The 18,452-nt window shown below is 43.5% G+C and overlaps 1 protein-coding gene across 5 annotated transcripts in view; it reads right to left on the bottom strand.

Annotated features, from left to right (window-relative positions):
- LOC135539640 (receptor-type tyrosine-protein phosphatase alpha-like) overlaps positions 1–18,403 on the bottom strand; it is a 49,657-nt gene extending 31,254 nt beyond the window's left edge. For 3 of the 5 annotated variants that reach the window (XM_064965640.1, XM_064965643.1, XM_064965645.1), the window contains exon 1: positions 18,028–18,403. The gene's annotated coding sequence lies outside the window, so the exon portion shown is untranslated. Of the gene's footprint in view, positions 1–1,893; positions 2,080–5,860; positions 6,029–18,027 lie in introns of those variants that run through there. The other 2 variants (XM_064965642.1, XM_064965641.1) reach the window with 2 other exon arrangements.
- Between the last annotated feature and the right edge of the window lie 49 nt (positions 18,404–18,452).

The following is an 18,452-nucleotide window of genomic DNA, read 5'->3' as shown; positions in this document are numbered from 1 at the left end:
AATCTGAACCTATCAGACGTTTATGATTCACAAGTTTGGACATCACAGTATAGTAGAGATCAGTAGATTACAGTACAGTGGGACTACTGTCCAAACTTGTGAAACATAGACGTCTATGATTGATTCAGATTTGATCCAGCCAGGACGGACTGAACTAATTTCACCGTCCAAGGATGTCCGATGTCGGTCAGTGCTTAGTGGGCGAAGATGCTCGCTACAGTAAACGGAAAGAAGGTAGGTGTCACTAAGAACCAGGTTGAGGTGACATTAAGGAGACAGAGCGAGAAGTTGTCCAGAATGTTTTTCCACAGTCTTGCTTTGACCACCAGACAAAGAAAACAGTTGAGCTGAACATAACAGCATGCCAGTGGAAGGGAGGACAGTAGCAGGTGACCCAACTGTGGTTTGTGACAACTATGATTTCCTATTGTAGCCAATTCAATTGCAGTAATTCCACTACCAATTTGGTTACAGAATTACGAGTTTTAAACACTTAACTATTCATAAGCAAACTTGACATCAATAAATACACTAACGAATTGGTAGGTCTACCTTTACTTGTTACTTCTGTGAACTTTCATTATCCTGCCTTACGAGGTAGCGAAATTAGAAAATATCTTAAAGTAATGTGGGCTTTTGGTAACAGAATTACAAGGCAATGTTTCTTAAATTTACAGAAGGCAAATCATTTCTCTAAAACAAAATATAAGTGTTGATATTAGTTGGCAGGGGTCTTCAACATGATTGTGTTTTGATTGATTTCTAACACCTTTTCTGGTAGATGTTGTCTAAGACCCATTTTCCATCTGTTTGACCAGAAATCAAAGCCTTCGCTCAATCCACATTTTTTGGGTTGGAAAATGGTTGAAAAATGTATGTATGTATATGTATATATAATATATAATATAAATATATATATATTCATTTGACACCCAATGTGACACTGCTCCTATGTATTGCACATGTTGGTGCTCATGGGTCCTTCTAGAAGGAAATGTCCCTTAGCACAGAATCGTTTTAAAATGGATTGTGAAAACCACACTTGGTATTCAAGCTTGCAGACTCATGCTGCATATTATTTAGCCTAGCACTGTACCTACCCTTCCCCCAATACTTTTGCCCTTCGCCCGCTTCCCTTCCCCGGTCTTACCCACCCACATTTACGCACCCACAGCTGACAAAAAACATCCACAATTACAGTTCTCCCTTCCATGCCAAACACCTCCCCAGAAACCTCAACCAGTGCTGCAGTTTCCCCTCAGACCTCAGCCAACTCTGCTACTGCTGCAGGGTGAATTTCACTTGTGCCGTTTTCCACCTCTAAACGAGAACAGGGAATGAGGATTTGTCCCTGTACTAAATTTAGAAGAGGTGTTCCTAATCAAAGGGTGGCCTAGTGCATCGGGAGTGTTTGTTTCACTTGACTTTAAAGCAAACTAATCACTGAAGACCGCACTGAGCTGAATCCAGGATAGAACCAAAAGGAAAACCAACAGATAGCCTCGGCCTACAAACTCAACCCACTGGGCAAAAACTGGCTGAATCAACATTGTTTCCACGTCATTTCAACCCTCCCAAAAATCTGATGATGACTTTGAATCAATGTGGAAAATTGATTGGATTTGCCTCAAGTCATCAACATAGGGGCATTTCATTTTTTTTGTCCAACTTTTAACCTAAATCCAATCGTGTTTTCAGTTTATTTTTTATTAACATTAGTTGACAACAACCAAAAGTAAATCAAAACTAGACGTTGAGCTGAGGTATGTACTTAACTGTAGCTTATGCATGTCATACCAAAAAGAAATGGATCAACTTTCCTTCCTCCTAAATAAAACACTTAAAGATGTGCCCAATAACGTGCAGAAAAAAAGTATGAATGGCGCATTTTACCCCTTTCTCTGCATCTCTCCCTCAATAGTAGGCTAGGCTGTCGATCCAGCTGACTCAGACTGCAGGAAAGTCTTAAAACGACGAGAACCCAGCACATTGCTTCCTTCCCCTGCAGTCTGGCTGCTAGTACCGCAAACTCCTCACTCATCCAAAATCAGCCTCTGACCCTTGAACCTTTCCTGTACAATGCCCCAGCCTCCCCTCACCTGACCCATAGAGCAACCATCCTCATAACCAATGACTCAGCTATGACACAACCATTCCCCATTGACATGAGTGACTAAAATCACATTAGCCTGATTGAAGTAGAAGCTTCCTCTCTAAATTAGGCTAAATGTAGCATGGTTGCATCATCGGTCTGGTATGAATCAGACTTTGTGCTTATGAATCAGCATGCATCGTTGGGAGCCTAAACAGCCTTTTTGGACAAACATGACTCACTGCTGTCACCCTGCTGTGATAGGGTGGCGTGTTCATGTTGGTGAGGTGAAGCTGTCCGACGCTAACTGGAGATTGTAGCCACATGGATGCAGTTTATGAGTGTAGTGCCTACCAGTCTGATCTATAGGTCTGAGTGCATCAGTCTATGGGGACCTGGTTAAATGCAGTTTGCCCACCAAAGCAGTCCCCAAACCCTTTCAGTGTGTGTGTTCATCCACAGAGGAGTGTGTGCTGTGAGAGGGATGTCCCAGTGACTTAAGTGGAGAGAGGACATTATTAATTCAAGGAGGCACTAGTAAAGTGTTTCTACTTCATACCTAGGCTATACACACTCAACACAACAACGTGCCATCTTTTATAGTCAAGTAAGAGAGCAGCCACCCTTTGGCGTGATGGATCTCCATTTGTAGCGGAGACGGCAGAGAAAGCTTTCTGAACAATCTCTGGTTGTAGTAGCAGTAGAACGGGAGGGGCACGGAATCACGCACATCCAAATGAGCATATGCAGCCTCATCACGAAGCTGACGATACAGTCTAGCGTTCTAAAAATACAAGTTGGACAACGCAAACATCTTATATGCCTAGTAGCCTATGCCATAATACTGTGCACTGTACTGCACAAAAGGTACAACGTTCTCCTCTTGCGCTTACCAGTTTCCTGTTACGAAAGCGGTGTTGACAGCCGTGCCCGACCAAGATATTCCACTCGCGCAGAGAACAAAGAAGTGGGTCCACAGCGGCTTCCTCTCACTGCTTCATTTCGGATTGCAATCTTCCGCTATCTAGGCCTAGTTCCACACAAGCACATCCCAATTTGATTAAGGCTATATTGACCACGTCTATAACGTTCTAGCAAGCTCCTGTGGAACTAAAAGATGTTTTATTAACATCACGCCACCTGGGTTTGCTCGGGCCAGAATCTGCAGCACTTTTCCAAAAGTGCCCCATTCTTCACTTCCTACGTTTCGATACATCTTGCTGCATTCTCATCACAGCAACCTCCTGAGATTCTATTAATTAGCCTAACTTTCATGACGCTTCAATTAGTCAAGTGCTATAATAAAGCCGTCCACAAAACAGTCATGTTCGATACTGCACCAGAAAGCCTGTTTTTCGGTATTTTTTCCTCGTGCTTCGTTTAGTTACCATCTGATTTCAAAAGGATCGAAAGAGGAACAATCTAAAATTTCTTTGCAATTGTCGGTAGGACAGAAAGGTGTTAAAGTGTGACCGAGCGCCCACCCAACCGTCTTCATATTCGGACAAAATGTGCCTCTAAAATAAACAGCAACAGTGGTCCATACACGGCCTATTCAGAACTCTGACTCCAGATAGAATGCAGAGTTCGCCAATATATTCCAAAAGCATCATGCATGTGGGTGACTGTTGCCTCAAACAACCTTTGGGGCAGCCTGAGTGGGATCTCTGCTACTTTTTATGGCCCATTTACATGGCCTCCTAGGCCAAATCACAGCCCTCCTTTTAGGCTGGGGCGGTATCCAGATTTCCATATCGTCACACTGTCCACTTACCCTGGGATTGATGGTATTACCAACACAGCACGCAGGGGGGCGCTAAACACCGCAAGAAAAGACAAATCGGGTCTCTTACCAGAATGCTAATAAAATTAGCACAAACGAATAGCAAAAATCAGACAACTAACTAAATGCAAAGAGAGGCAAATCCAGCTCATAAAGTTACACAAGCATAGCGAGAAGCTACCGAATGTCATTTTCAGTAAGTGTGGCATTGGCAAGTTTAAGTGAATGAGAGAAATTGTTCAAATGAACAAAGTTGTGACGCTGCTCTTCCTTCAGAAAAGCATGCACGTGTACACAGAGCAGAGAAGAAATATAGAAGAAAATTGAAATCTAAATACTACTCATATTACAGAGAGTTGTAAAGCGTCATATGACACCAATGTTTGCAGCGTAGCACCTACAGATGAAACACTACGGAGTCTTAAAGGAGGCCAGGGTAAACCCAAAATGTCATGAGCCAACTTTGATATATGATTTATCAATTATGCTTTTAGATACAAAATGCCAAATATGTGTCAACAGTCCTTCCTCCAAAGGACTGTTCTATGGATAACAAAAATCCCCAAATTCATGTTCTTTTTTTTTTTACGTCGGTTTCGTGAGGAATCACTCTTATCGAGCGTCACTGCTCCTTTTCTTTCACATGGACTGTGCCTAGGCCAATACACAGAGGCCATTCTGTCCCGCGCCATCCAATTAAGGATGCCAACGAAGAGATGATTGGGATGAAAACAAAGACACTTTGTGGCACAGCAGGATTAGAGTAGCCCCTCCCCCCATGCCTACGTTGCAGGTGTTAACATTAATTAACCAATGACCGGATCCATTACAGACGGTGAGCCTAACGAAGGCTAAAGAAGCCGACGTGGGAATCTCAAAGGACAGTCCGATTTTAAGAGCAGTCATTTGACACAAAGAAAGAAACAGCCTGTTACTTCAAAGTCTTCCCTGCAATTGCAGTTTTAACAACCGTGGATATGGATGCAGACCAGGGTTTTTTTTTTTTTTTGCATGCGAGTGGTGACCACAGCATGACCACAGAATAAATACATGGTTCCCTTTCTGCCTGTGGCCAAGTGTCAGCCTAATCGGTGTGAAATTACTGCGTGGTCACAGGACTGTGTTTCTCCTCATGGTATTTCATTCACACAATGAGAGAGAGATTTACTTCAAGGGGCATTTTACCATTCGTTTCGTATCTCTTGTCCATTTGGTCTCTAAATACCATAAAGAAATGAAAACAGCTAAAGCACAGCGCATTTTAAAAAGGTACGCTAGATCCTCCCACTTGTTCACGTCTGCTTTGGGTTTAGGCAATGCTCGTTATAAGCAGGCATACACTGATCAACAATCCTCTCCTCACCTTATAACATCAATCTGAGCAGCTGCACTAGACTCAGCGGATTCACCTAATTCTCTAAAGTAAAATTCTCTACAGTTGATACAGATATGGAAACTCGGCGCATCTGATAACAGCCATTACATTTGACTGAGTCACTCTGTAGACCTACAGCTCATGAGTGTACATGGCGTGCCAAACAACATCAACTCTAGTTCATCCAAGGCGGGTAGCTTAGATTGTCAGGACACCGGCTTGCCGGCAGCGCCCGCTGATAAGCAGCCCAACGGCCTTGATGAACTGACGACAGCAAGACAAGCATGTACTGGAGCAGCGCAAATCCCCCCCCCGCTCACTCACTCGAGGGTGCACGGCTTCACGAGTCATCGCGAGGAGAGATAATGGCAGTCTGTCTGCCCTCATTCATGGCATATTAATACTCTGCCTGTGTCCTGAGGGGGATCCGCTGAGGCAGGAATACTCCTCTTCATGGCGGCTCAAGTAGGCCATGCCCAAGACTCTCCCCCAACACAGACCACAGATTATACATCCTCAACGCCACACACATCACCCACAATACTCTGGACTTCCCTTTTTTTTAGGGCTAGTACTACTCCTAGTATGCTCTGTGACAGTGTTCGCTCACCTCATTCATTTGAGCCAGGAAATTGGTGAAACAGAGTGAAAGATCCAGGATTTGCGCCAAGGCAAAATGTGCTGTCAGCCAAAGCTTGTGGGAGCTAGAGTGTGTCCGGCTCAAAGGACCAAGCGCAAATGTGGCGACTCAGTCAGGCTGTGCATGTAGGCTGCTTCTGCTTTGTTGTGGGGTTTCTCACAGAGCACGCCAGGGGACTCCACAGTCTACCCACATCACACATAGGAGGATGTGGTGGCGCTAAGCAGCGGCCTTCCCCTAAAGCCACTGTGACCCGGGAGCGTAGTGTGGGCTGAAGGCCACAAACCCACACTTACTCTCACTCCAACAAATTTAGGGACGACGGGCTTCCATGCATTGGCCTGCATACAAAACTATAACAAAAGGTCAACATAGTGAACTTGTGCATTTCTAATGGTTTGAATTCCTTAAGCCTACATGTGGAAACTCATGTGCCAAGTTAGCTAGGATTGGAAACTGTGGCCATCGAGTTGTAAAGTGCAATGGGCAGTCTCATTGCTGCTTGCAGTCCTTCATACAATTTTGCTAGCATTAGCCTACTTTCATATTTACGTTTGTCATTTTTGCAGACGCTCTTATCCAGAGCGACTTATTGGAGCAAATAGGGTTAAGTGCCTTGCTCAGAATTTTTTTACCTAGTCGGCTCGGGGATATCATTTGAATAATCAACACACCGTCTTCTCTGCCAGCTACCCCGATTGGGAAGTGGACTGCAGTGTGAGGGGATGCAGAGGCTTGCCACCTGTGTGGACTGTTCGGATTATTGCCAAGGGGTGGTGGTCTTACTGGTGCTTTTACAGTCGCTGAAGCATCACCCAGGTGGTTACTACAACACAGTAGTGGAAGATTCAGCCTACCAACGGGGGAAGAGCTGTGAACGGGAAATGACCAGGTGCCCGATGAAGAGCTCCGGGGCTTGTAAGTCTGATGTTTATACCTCCCTGCCTATACAATAAATGCTCCCTATGCTCAAGATTCTACATTTCCAAATTGGCAATCACCTAAAAATGTGGACGACTATCTCCCAAGAACTGCCAGATCCCTAAAATGTGTTTGTTGTTTATTTTTTAAAGCTACTGATTAAAATGAAGGGACCGCAATGGAAATAAGTCATTGACTTACAATAAGCACTGTGAGTACAGTGCATTCGGAAAGTATTCAGACGCCTTCACTTTATCCACAGTTACGCTAGAGCCTTATTTTAAAATGGATTAAATTAATGTTTTTCCCTCATCAATCTACACACAATAGCCCATAATGGCAAAGTGAAAACAGTTTTGAACATTTGACAAATTATGATAAATAAACTGAAATATCACAATTCGGATTCAGACCCTTTGCTACGAGAGTCGAAATTGAGCTCGGGTGCATCGTATTTCCATTGATAATCCTTGAGATGTTTCTACAACTTGATTGGAGTCCACCTCTGGTAAATTAAATTGATTGGGCATGATTTAGAAAGGCACACACCTGTCTATATAAGGTCCCACAGTTGACAGTGCATGTCAGAGGAAACACCAAGCCATGAGCTCGAAGGCATTGTCCATAGAGCTACGAGACAGGATTGTGTTGAGGCACAGATCTGGGGAAGGGTACCAAAACATGTTCCAAGATTCCTCCGATGGCATTGAGGAGTAAACCACATCAGTCACTGGCTTCATCAATAAGTGCATCGATGACGTCGTCCCCACAGTGACCGTACGTACATACCCCAACCATTAAGCCATGGATTACAGGCAACATACGCACTGAGCTAAAGGCTAGAGCTGCCGCTTTCAAGGAGCAGGACTTATAAGCTTATAAGAAATCCCACTATGCCCTCCGACAAACCATCAAACGAGCAAAGCGTCAATACGGGACTAAGATTGAATCGTACTACACCGGCTCTGACGCACGTCGGATGTGGCAGGGCTTGCAAACTATAACAGACTACAAAAAGGGAAGCACGGCTGAGAGCTGCCCAGTGAGACAAGCCTACCAGGCGAGCTAAACTACTTATATGCTCGCTTCGAGGCAAATAAAACTGAAACATGCATGAGAGCACCAGCAGTTCCGGAAGACTGTGTGATCACGCTCTCTGCAGCCAATGTGAGTAAGACCTTTAAAAACAGGTCAACATTCACAACGCCAGACGGATTACCAGGATGTGTACTGTGAGCATGCGCTGACCAACTGGCAAGTGTCTTCACTGACATTTTCAACCTCTCCCTGTCCGAGTCTGTAATACCAACATGTTTTAAGCAGACCACCATAGCGCCTGTGCTCAAGAACACTAAGGTAACCTGCCTAAATGACTACCGACCTACAGCACTCGCATCTGTAGCCATGAAGTGCTTTGAAAGGCTGGTCATGGCTCACATCAACACTATTATATCAGAAACCTTAGACCCACTCCAATTTGCATACCTCCCTACAGAGCCACAGATGATGCAATCTCTATTGCACTCCACACTGCCCTTTCCCACCTGGACAAATAGAACACCTATGTGAGAATGCTATTCATTGACTACAGCTCAGCGTTCAACACCATAGTGCCCTCAAATCTCATGACTAAGCTAAGGACCCTGGGACTAAACACCTTCCTCTGCAAATGGATCCTGGACTTCCTGATGGGCCGCCCCAGGTAGTAAGGATGGGTAACAACACATCCGCCTTGCTGATCCTCAACACAGGGTCCCCTCCTGTACTCCCTGTTCACTCATAACTGCATGGCGAGGCACGACTCCAACACCATCATTATGTTTACCGATGACACGCCAGTGGTAGGTCTGATCACTGACGAGACAGCCTATAGGGAGGAGGTCAGAGACCTGGCCATGTGGTGCCAGGACAACAACCTCTCCTTCAACGTGATCAAGACAAGGAGATGATTGTGGACTACAGGAAAAATAGGACCAAGCACGCCCCCATTCTCGTCGACGGGGCTGCATTGGAACAGGTTGAGAGCTTCAAGTTCCTTGGTGTCCACATCACCAACAAACTAACATGGTCCAAGCATACCAAAGACAGCCATGAAGAGGGCATGACAAAAACCCATTCCCTCTCAGTACACTGAAAAGATTTGGCATGGGTCCGCATATCCTCAAAAAGGTTCTACAGCTGCACCATCGAGAGCATCCTGACTGGTTGCATCACTGCCTGATATGGCAACTGCTTGGCTTCTGACCGCAAGGCACTACAGTGGGTAGTGCGAACGGGCCAGTACATCACTGGGGACAAGCTTCCTGCCACCCAGGACCTCTATACCAGGCGGTGTCAGAGGAAGGCCCTCAAATTTTCAAAGACTCCAGCCACCTTAGAGAGAACAGTCTATGACTGCTAAGTGGTACGGGGGCCAAGTCTAGGTTCAAGAGGCTTCTAAACAGCTTCTACCCCAAGCAATAAGACTCCTGAACACCTAATCATATGGCTACCCAGACTATTTGTATTGCCCCCCCCCCTCTTTTACACCTTTGCTACTCTCTGCTGTTATCATTATGCATAGTACTTTAATAACTCTACCTTCATGTACATATTACCTCATCTAACCGGACACTAACCGCACAATGACTCTGTACCGGTACCCTCCTGTATATGGTCTCGCTATTGTTATTTTACTGCTGCGCTTTAATTACTTGTTCCTTTTATTTATTATTCTTATCTGTATTTGTTAAAACTGCATTGTTGTTTAGGGGCTCGTAAGTAAGCATTTTCACTGTAACACCTGCTGTATTCAGCTCATGTGACTAATAAAATGTGATTTCATTTTTACACATTGGCACACACAAAATAACCAGTTGTTTCTTTGTCACTATGGGCTATTGTGTGTAGATTGATGAGGGGAGGGAGAAAAAAAACAATTTAATCCATTTTAGAATAAGGCTGTGACAAAATGTGGGAAAAAAATCAAGGGGTCTGAATACCTTCCGAATGCACTGTATATGAAAAATAATATGAATCTATCCATTTATCTAATACCAGGCAGGCAGGCATTAAAAATGTACGAGCACATCAGTTTGAGCGACGCACCAGGAAAGCAGAGTTTTCCCTTTAAACATTTCACTCCCCTTCCCAGTACACAGCCAAATCAAGCGCATCCTCTATTTTCAAAGGACTGGCCCCACCCATAACCTCCAGGCATATTTGACTTTGCCACACTGACCAACCTCTGCAGAGACCATAAATCACACTCCCTCAGCAAGATAAGAGACCCATCCCAGGCCCATCAAAGACCCAGAGCTTCTCTACACCCTGTGATATCAGTGTTCCCTCTAGATTTGTTTTCTTATGTAGGGCAGGAACGATTGACACCAAATAACTTTTCCACTGATACCATTTGAGGACAAGCCTAACTGGGCTATGGTCAGAGCTAGGTGAGGTGGGAGGCCCACCATACATTGGCTAATAGGTTGAGAATATTGTAGGACCTACATACCATAATACAACCCTCTCCAGACAGTTCTTGTGCGACCTTTTAATCCATAGGTGAATTAATGTCAGTGATTTGGGTCCCCATTGAAAAGACACAGAAAAGAGAAGTGTTAGCATCGAAATGAGACCATTACTCTTAACACTCACCGTGGAATTTAGCCTATATCAAAACCTTTTAATAGGTCCAAATTCTGCAACGAGTGCAGGTGATAGTCCAAGTTATCACGGTCAAAAATGAGCCTAAATAGGCTAATGTGTTTTGAAAATAGCTCCACTAGTATTTACAAGGTCAAACTGTCACTCAAAGTGCACTTTTTCCAATGAGCTGCTACTACCGTGTCTTGACTCTGGGGCACTAGAAACTGTCCAACACCCCATAGTTGTTAGATAGGGCCTAAATATTTACCCTGGCATCTGATGTTATTTACATCAGTAGCTAGGCTTATGCTAGTGTTGCTATCCAGGGGCGTTGCTAGGATTTCAGGACATTGGGGGCTGACCGGGGGGAAAAAACTATTTAAAGTTTCAAAAGTTAAATGTATCAATCTAGTGCACTTTGAGATGAACATTGAGTGAGATTAAATCTAAGAATACTGAAAAAGTAGAGGTCGACCGATTAATCGGAATGGCCGATTAATTAGGGCCGATTTCAAGTAGTCATAATCGCCGATTTGCCGATTTTTTTTATATATACACCTTTATTTAACTAGGCAAGTCAGTTATTAAGAACACATTGGTATTGTCATTGACGGCCCTCAATGGGTGGGTTAACTGCCTCGTTCAGGGGCAGAATTTCACCTTGTCAGCTCGGGGGATTCAATCTTGCAACCTTACAGTTAACTAGTCCAACGCAATAACGACCTGCCTCTCTCTTGTTGCACTCCACAAGGAGACTGCATGTTACGCGAATGCAGTAAGACAAGGTAAGTTGCTAGCTAGCATTAAACTTATCTTATAAAAACAATCAATCATAATCACCAATTAACTACACATGGTTGATGATATTACTAGATATTATCTAGCGTGTCCTGGGTTGCATATAATCTGACTGAGCATACAAGTATCTGACTGAGCGGTGGTAGGCAAAAGCAGGCGCGTAAACATTAATTCAAACAGCACGTTCGTGCGTTTTGCCAGCAGCTCTTCGTTGTGCGTCAAGCATTGCGCTGTTTATGACTTCAAGCCTATCAACTCCTGAGATTAGGCTGGCAATACTAAAGTGCCTATAAGAACATCTAATAGTCAAAGGTTAATGAAATACAAATGGTATAGAGGGAAATAGTCCTATAGTATATAGAGGGAAATAGTCCTATAAATCCTATAATAACTACAACCTAAAACTTCTTACCTGGGAATATTGAAGACTTATGTTAAAAGGAACCACCAGCTTTCATATGTTCTCATGTTCTGAGCAAGGAACTGAAACGTTAACTTTCTTACATAGCACATATTGCACTTTTACTTTATTCTCCAACACTTTGTTTTTGCATTATTTAAACCAAATTGAACACGTTTCATTATTTACTTGAGGCTAAATTGTTTTATTGGTGTATTATATTAAGTTAAAATAAGTGTTCATTGTTCCTTCAGTATTGTTGTAAATGTCATTATTACAAATAATAAAATAAAATAAAAATTGTCTGATTAATCGGCATCGGCTTTTTTGGTCCTCCAATAAATCGGTCTCGGCATTGAAAAATCATAAATCGGTCGACCTCTAGAAGAAAGTAAAATCAACTCATGTCAATTCTATTCAAAAGTCAATACATTTACATTCTGGTAACTTGCACCATCCCACCTGCCACAGCAGACACGGCCAGTTCCAATTACAGTAGCTGTGGGTCACTCTACGCTGGAACACACATCTACAGTGTATTGCCAAAAACCTCCATACCACTCAACAACTGACTTGTCCAATGAGCCAAACTGCTTAAAGAGTCAGTCACTCTCTCTGAAAATGATATCATAATAATCGAATGACTAACTTACTTTATCTTTCAAAAGGAGAGATGTGGCAGACTTTAACGCCGAAGTACAGTGAACTCCACTGAACACAATCATTTTCTGTCCTATATATTTACTGCTCTATTAAAACATGCGTTTTAGAATAGAACCCTAGGTGTATGTGAAACAAATCTGTAAATAGATTTGATGACGCTTTATAAAAACAACACAAAGATATGTCAAACCAGCAAATGCCTGAATTAAGTATGCTTTCAAGTTATTGAAATGCACCATGCCGGTAATGGAAAATTCAGGAAAGAAAAAAGGAAGATTATTAGACAATCATTGTTTATTTAATCTTTCTGAGAACAGAAGACATGTTTCTGAGAGTCTTAGCTTTCAGGAATGGGGTCATAATTGCTAATTGCCCAAACCGTCCCAAGGCTGGAGCCAAATTCATAGGAAGAAGATCACAATTGAATTAGCATTTTGCCAAGGCAGCAGCTACACTTCCTGGGGTCCTAACACATTAAAGCACTTACATTACATACAAAAGAAAACAGTACATCATATAACATCATTACACCACTACATATCTACAACACAAAATGTACAATACCACCATACAACAATATGTGTGTGTCTGTACCTTTGTGTGTGCCTCTTCACAGTCCCCGCTGTTCCATAAGGTGTATTTTTACCTGTTGATTTTTAAAATCTGATTCTGCTGCTTACATCAGTTACCTGATGTGGAATAGAGTTCCACGTAGTACTGTGCGCCTCTCAAAGTCTGTTCTGGACTTGGGGATTGTGAAGAGACCTCTGGTGGCATGTCTTGTGGGGTATGCATGGGTGTCCGAGCAGTGTGCTAGCAGTTTGAACAGGCAGCTCGGTACAATTCAGTTCCCCCAGTAGTTCTGTGCAGTTTTGTAAAAGTCCTGGCTGAGTCATGCGTGACTTGTGAACGTTGTAGAGGGAAACAGAGGGGAATCTTAGCTTTCATTTGTGGGGTCATAATAGCTAATAGCCCGAACAATTCACACGCGAGAGCCAAATTCATAGGAAATAAACTCAACATGCCACACTGGCTTTAGAAACGGCTGGGTGCAAAGTTAAACAGCCTGTCAGCTCATTCCGATGCGTCTGCATGGTCCTAAAGCACACTGAATCATATTTTTTTATAGCAGGCAATTTGACAATTCTTCAAACATCAATAGGGTCAGGGCTGCACTGTGCCACACCCTTTTATCCATTTAGCTGATATCCTGTTTTTATTAAATGGATCACTAAATTTCCTTTGCAACTTTGGGTAGAAAACCGATAAATAAATTGTGTGGTCATCACAATTCAAGCCAGTCGTCCATGAAAGCAATCAATTAGCTTAATTTCTCAGAGATCAAATTCTATTTCAACAAAATAATGTTTCAGGAACGCTAATCTTATCTGTTTCTAACTACAGAAAAAGTTATCCTATTGATTCCTGTTTACTTGCAAAAACAATAGCAGGAAGCACAAGTGACTGTCAACAAAGAAGTGGTCAGACGACGCAGATGCTAAGCTACAGGACTGTTTTTCTAGCACAGACTGGAGTACATTCCGAGATTCTTTGCGATGGCTTTGAGGAGTACATCACATCAGTCACTGGCTTCATCAATAAGTGCATCGATGACGTCATCCCCACAGTGAAAGTACGTACATACTAGAGGTCGACCGATTATAATTTTTCAACTCCGATACCGATTATTGGAGGACCAAAATAGGCCGATACCGTTGAATCAACCAATTTTATATATATACATACACACACACACACACACACACTTGAAGTCGGAAGTTTACATACACTTAGGTTGGAGTAATTAAAACTAGTTTTTCAACCACTCCACAAATTTCTTGTTAAACTATAGTTTTGGCAAGTCAGTTAAGACATCTACTTTGTGCATGACAAGTAATTTTTTTCAACAATTGTTTACAGATGTATTATTTCTTATTCTTATTATTATTGCTTACCTATTGCAGATTCAGTCTTCCCAGCCTGGTGCAGGTCTACAATTTTGTTTCTGGTGTCCTTTGACAGCTCTTTGGTCTTGGCCATAGTGGAGTTTGGAGTGTGACTGTTTGAGGTTGTGGACAGGTGTCTTTTATACTGATAACAAGTTCAAACAGGTGCCATTAATACAGGTAACGAGTGGAGGACAGAGGAGCCTCTGAAGAAGAAGTTACAGGTGTGTGAGAGCCAGAAATCTTGCTTGTTTGTAGGTGACCAAATACTTATTTTCCACCATAATTTGCAAATAAATTCATTAAAATTCCTACAATGTGATTTTCTGGATTTTTTCTTCTCATTTTGTCTGTCATAGTTGAAGTGTACCTATGATGAAAATTACAGGCCTCATCTAAATCTCACTATGCCCGCTGACGAATCATTAAACAGGCAAAGAGTCAATCAATACAGGACTAAGATTGAATCGTACCACACCGGCTCTGACGCACGTCCGATGTGGCAGAGCTTGCAAACTATTACAGACTCCAAAGGGAAGCACAGCCGCAAGCTGCGCATTGATACGAGCCAACCAGACGAGCTAAATGACTTCTATGCCCGCTTCGAGGCAAGTAACAAGCAGACCAACATTGTGTTCTTGGGCACAGAGACTATGGTAACCTGCCTAAATGACTACCGACCCGGTAGTGAAGTGCTTTGAAAGGCTGGTCATGGCTCACATCAACACTATTATCCCAGAAACCCTAGACCCACTCTAAATTGCATACCACCCCAACAGATCCATAGATGATGCAATCTCTATTGCACTCCGCACTGCCCTTTCCCACCTGGACAAATGGAACACCTATGTGAGAACGCTATTCATTGACTACAGTTCTACAGACTACAGTTCAACACCATAGTGCCCTCAAATCTCATGACTAAGCTTAGGACCCTGGGACTAAACACCTTCCTCTACAACTGGATCCTGGACTTAACAGGCCTCCCCCAGGTGGTAAGGGTAGGTAACAACATATCCGCCATGCTGATCCTCAATACGGGGGAGCCTCAGGGGTGCGTGCTCTGTCCCCTCCTGTACTCCCTGTTCACTCATGACTGCATGGCACAACACCATCATTAAGTCTGCCGATGACACAACAGTGGTAGGCTTGATCACCGACAACAACGAGACCGCATATAGGGAGGAGGTCAGAGACCTGGCCGTGTGGTGCCAGGACAACAACCTCTCCCACAACATGATCAAGACAAAGGAGATGATTGTGGACTACAGGAAAAAGAGGACAGAGCACGCCCCCATTCTCATCAACAGGGCTGCAGATGAACAGGTTGAGAGCGTCAAGTTCCTTGGTGTCCACATCACCAACAAACTATCATGGTCCAGATACACCAAGACAGCCGTGAAGAGGGCACGACAAAACCTATTCCCCCTCAGGAGACTGAAAAGATTTGTCATTCGTCCTCAGAAGGTTCTACAGCTGCACCCGTGCCTGGTACGGCAACTGCTCGGCCTCTGACCGCAAGGCACTACAGAGTGTAGCGCATACAGCCCAGTACATCACTGGGGCCAAGCTTCCTGCCATCCAGGACCTCTATACTAGGCGGTGTCCGAGAAAGGCCCTAAAAATTGTCAAAGACTCCAGCCACCCTAGTCATAGACTGTTCTCTCTCCTACCGCACAGCCAGCAGTATGGGAGCGCAAACTCTTGGTCCAAAAGGCTTCTTAATAGCTTCTACCCCCAAGCAATAAGACTCCTGAACAGCTAATCAAATGGCATCCCAGACTATTTGCATTGTCCCCTCCCCACACACTTTTACACTGCTGCTACTCTGTCTATTATCTATTCATAGTCACTTTAACTCCACCTATATGTACATATTACCACAATTACCTCGACTAACCTGTGCCCCTCCACATCGACTCTGTACCGGTAGCCCCTGTATATAGTCTCTTTATTGTTATTTTACCGCTGCTCTTTAATTTGCTGTTATTTTTTACTTAACACTTATTTTTCTTAAAACTGCATTGTTGATTAAGGTTTTGTAAGTAAGCATTTCACTAAGTTCTACACCTGTTGTTTTCGGCGCATGTGACAAGTAAAATTTGTTTGAGTTTTTTGGTGGAATGACCCTGTATCAACCCCCCCATCACTACTAGATTCCTAATTGTGAGGAGCAGTGATGAGCCCAGACATGACGAGGTCGGGCCAGCCCTGTCAGCATGCTAGGGCAGTCCAGGTCTGACGAGTCAATGTCAGATCGAGGCAAGCAGCGTCTGCTTTGCACTTGAATAGTCAAGACATGACAAGCCGAGCTCGGTGGAGAGGAAACTGCATTCTGGGATAGCGCATAGTGGGGCGAGACCAATGCAACTGCTCACACTGAAGCAGTCCAGACATGACTCGTCAGCTTCCTTTGTACACAGCTGCACACAACTCATTTATGATATGATGACAGGCCAAGCTCTGCCATAGGCCTACTTCCTACTTGGAGTAATGCCGTAGTCAATCTATCCTTTCTTAATCCATTCCTTCCTTTCTTGACATAATGTTGATATTTGACCATGGTATCATGCTTCTTTGACCCAAATACTGAAAACCATAGTCTGTTCCCTTTTTGTAAGCTGTTGAGTCTTATCCATGTTGCTGGCTGTGACCGACAGTGAGCATACATGCATGTCGCTTTTATAAATAAAGCTTATGTGCATTAGGCCATATTCTATACATATAATATATATCCACTGTCACCATGATTAAGTCAGGTCTCATGAGAATGAAAAAGACTCAAGTTGCACTACATTCTCAAGCGTTGCTGCAAATATCGGCTAATGATGAAACACAAATGGCATCAAATGACAGTTGTCTTCAGCTTAATAAATTCCCTGGTTTCAAAAGGTAAAGTGACAGAATGTAGCAAATTTTCCTGAATGACTCCTGCTTTGCCAAATGTATTTTCTGTGTTTAGTAACCTTTATTGATTAGATAATTGAGGAAACTACAGCATGTCACTACAACACTACCTACAGTATGTGGTAAGTAAATACTAAGGCCCTGCCCTGAAACTTTTTGAAACCAACCTACCTGCATAACTATGTTTAGGCTTGACTAAGTCGACTCAGGATCCAGTCAAGCCAGAATAATTCGTATGAGAAGAGGAAATGGGGAGTGCGAGGCAGTGTCAAGGAGTATGATGCTTGTCGAAGCTAAATAAAGAATATCTGCTGTGATTTGAATGGGCCTGGCTGTCTAAAACGACCTAATTCCTGCGCTGTGGTCGCACTCAGCCACCTATCCACCCCACCCCGGCAACAAAGCATTGATCAATATGTACTTTTCAGTGAGGTAGAACTCACTGGACCGCCTATTGGTTTTATTTCGCATTGTTACAATGTATGCGTTCACAGAACACACTAACATACGGACTTCCAATCAAAAAATAACTATGTAGACACTCTTCCTCTCCCCTTTTCTCGCCAGCCCACCTCGAAAAATGTCCCTCCCTGCCTCCGAGCTAGTTGTGTGAATGTTCTGTCGCAACAAACATTATTTGAGCTCCTATGATGATAGCCATGGAACGTTACTTAAAAATAAATCACCTCGCTTCCCTCTCGGCCTTATCGCGTTCATCACAACGATGTTCGCCGTGGAATACTTTGCTATGATAATGTGTGGGACAAACCAAAAGTGCTCGTTTGTGACCAAGTAGTCGGACCTTATTACAACTAAATGAAGCACGCTACACTGTAACTAGTGACAATTTACAGCAGAACAAAAACAAAACTCACCACGACTTCCGTTTGATTTTGCACAATCCTGAATATCTAGTTGTGCAATTCCTTTCTTCCTTTTTTCCACGTTCTTAACCCCAGCCCCTGTCTTCACACCCCAGGAACCAATAGTGTGTGTATGTGGGGTGGGGGGCCTGGGTGATATGAACGATCTGGGACAGACCGCCAATTTGGAGGCAACAGATCGCAAGTATGTTTATGTTAACGAATGACTAGAACGGTCCCAAAAATTCCTCAATGTTCCCGAGGGTGTTTCTAACAAATTGGTGTCTCTCCGTCTTCCTTGAGCATAGGGGGCGTGAATCCCACTGTTTATTCGCTGTATCCGGGCGGGTCAGCCGTATCTTTTAGTCCGCCATGTTGTCTGCATTAAGGAGGGATGGGAAGCAGAGAATTCCCAGTCCTGGCCCCTCCTCTCCCTC

The sequence above is a fragment of the Oncorhynchus masou genome, chromosome 5, assembly GCF_036934945.1.
Source record: "Oncorhynchus masou masou isolate Uvic2021 chromosome 5, UVic_Omas_1.1, whole genome shotgun sequence".
In the NCBI taxonomy this organism is placed as follows: domain Eukaryota; kingdom Metazoa; phylum Chordata; class Actinopteri; order Salmoniformes; family Salmonidae; genus Oncorhynchus; species Oncorhynchus masou.
The sequence above is the reverse complement of the archived record's forward strand: the minus strand, read 5'-3'. Positions and strand labels throughout refer to the sequence as shown.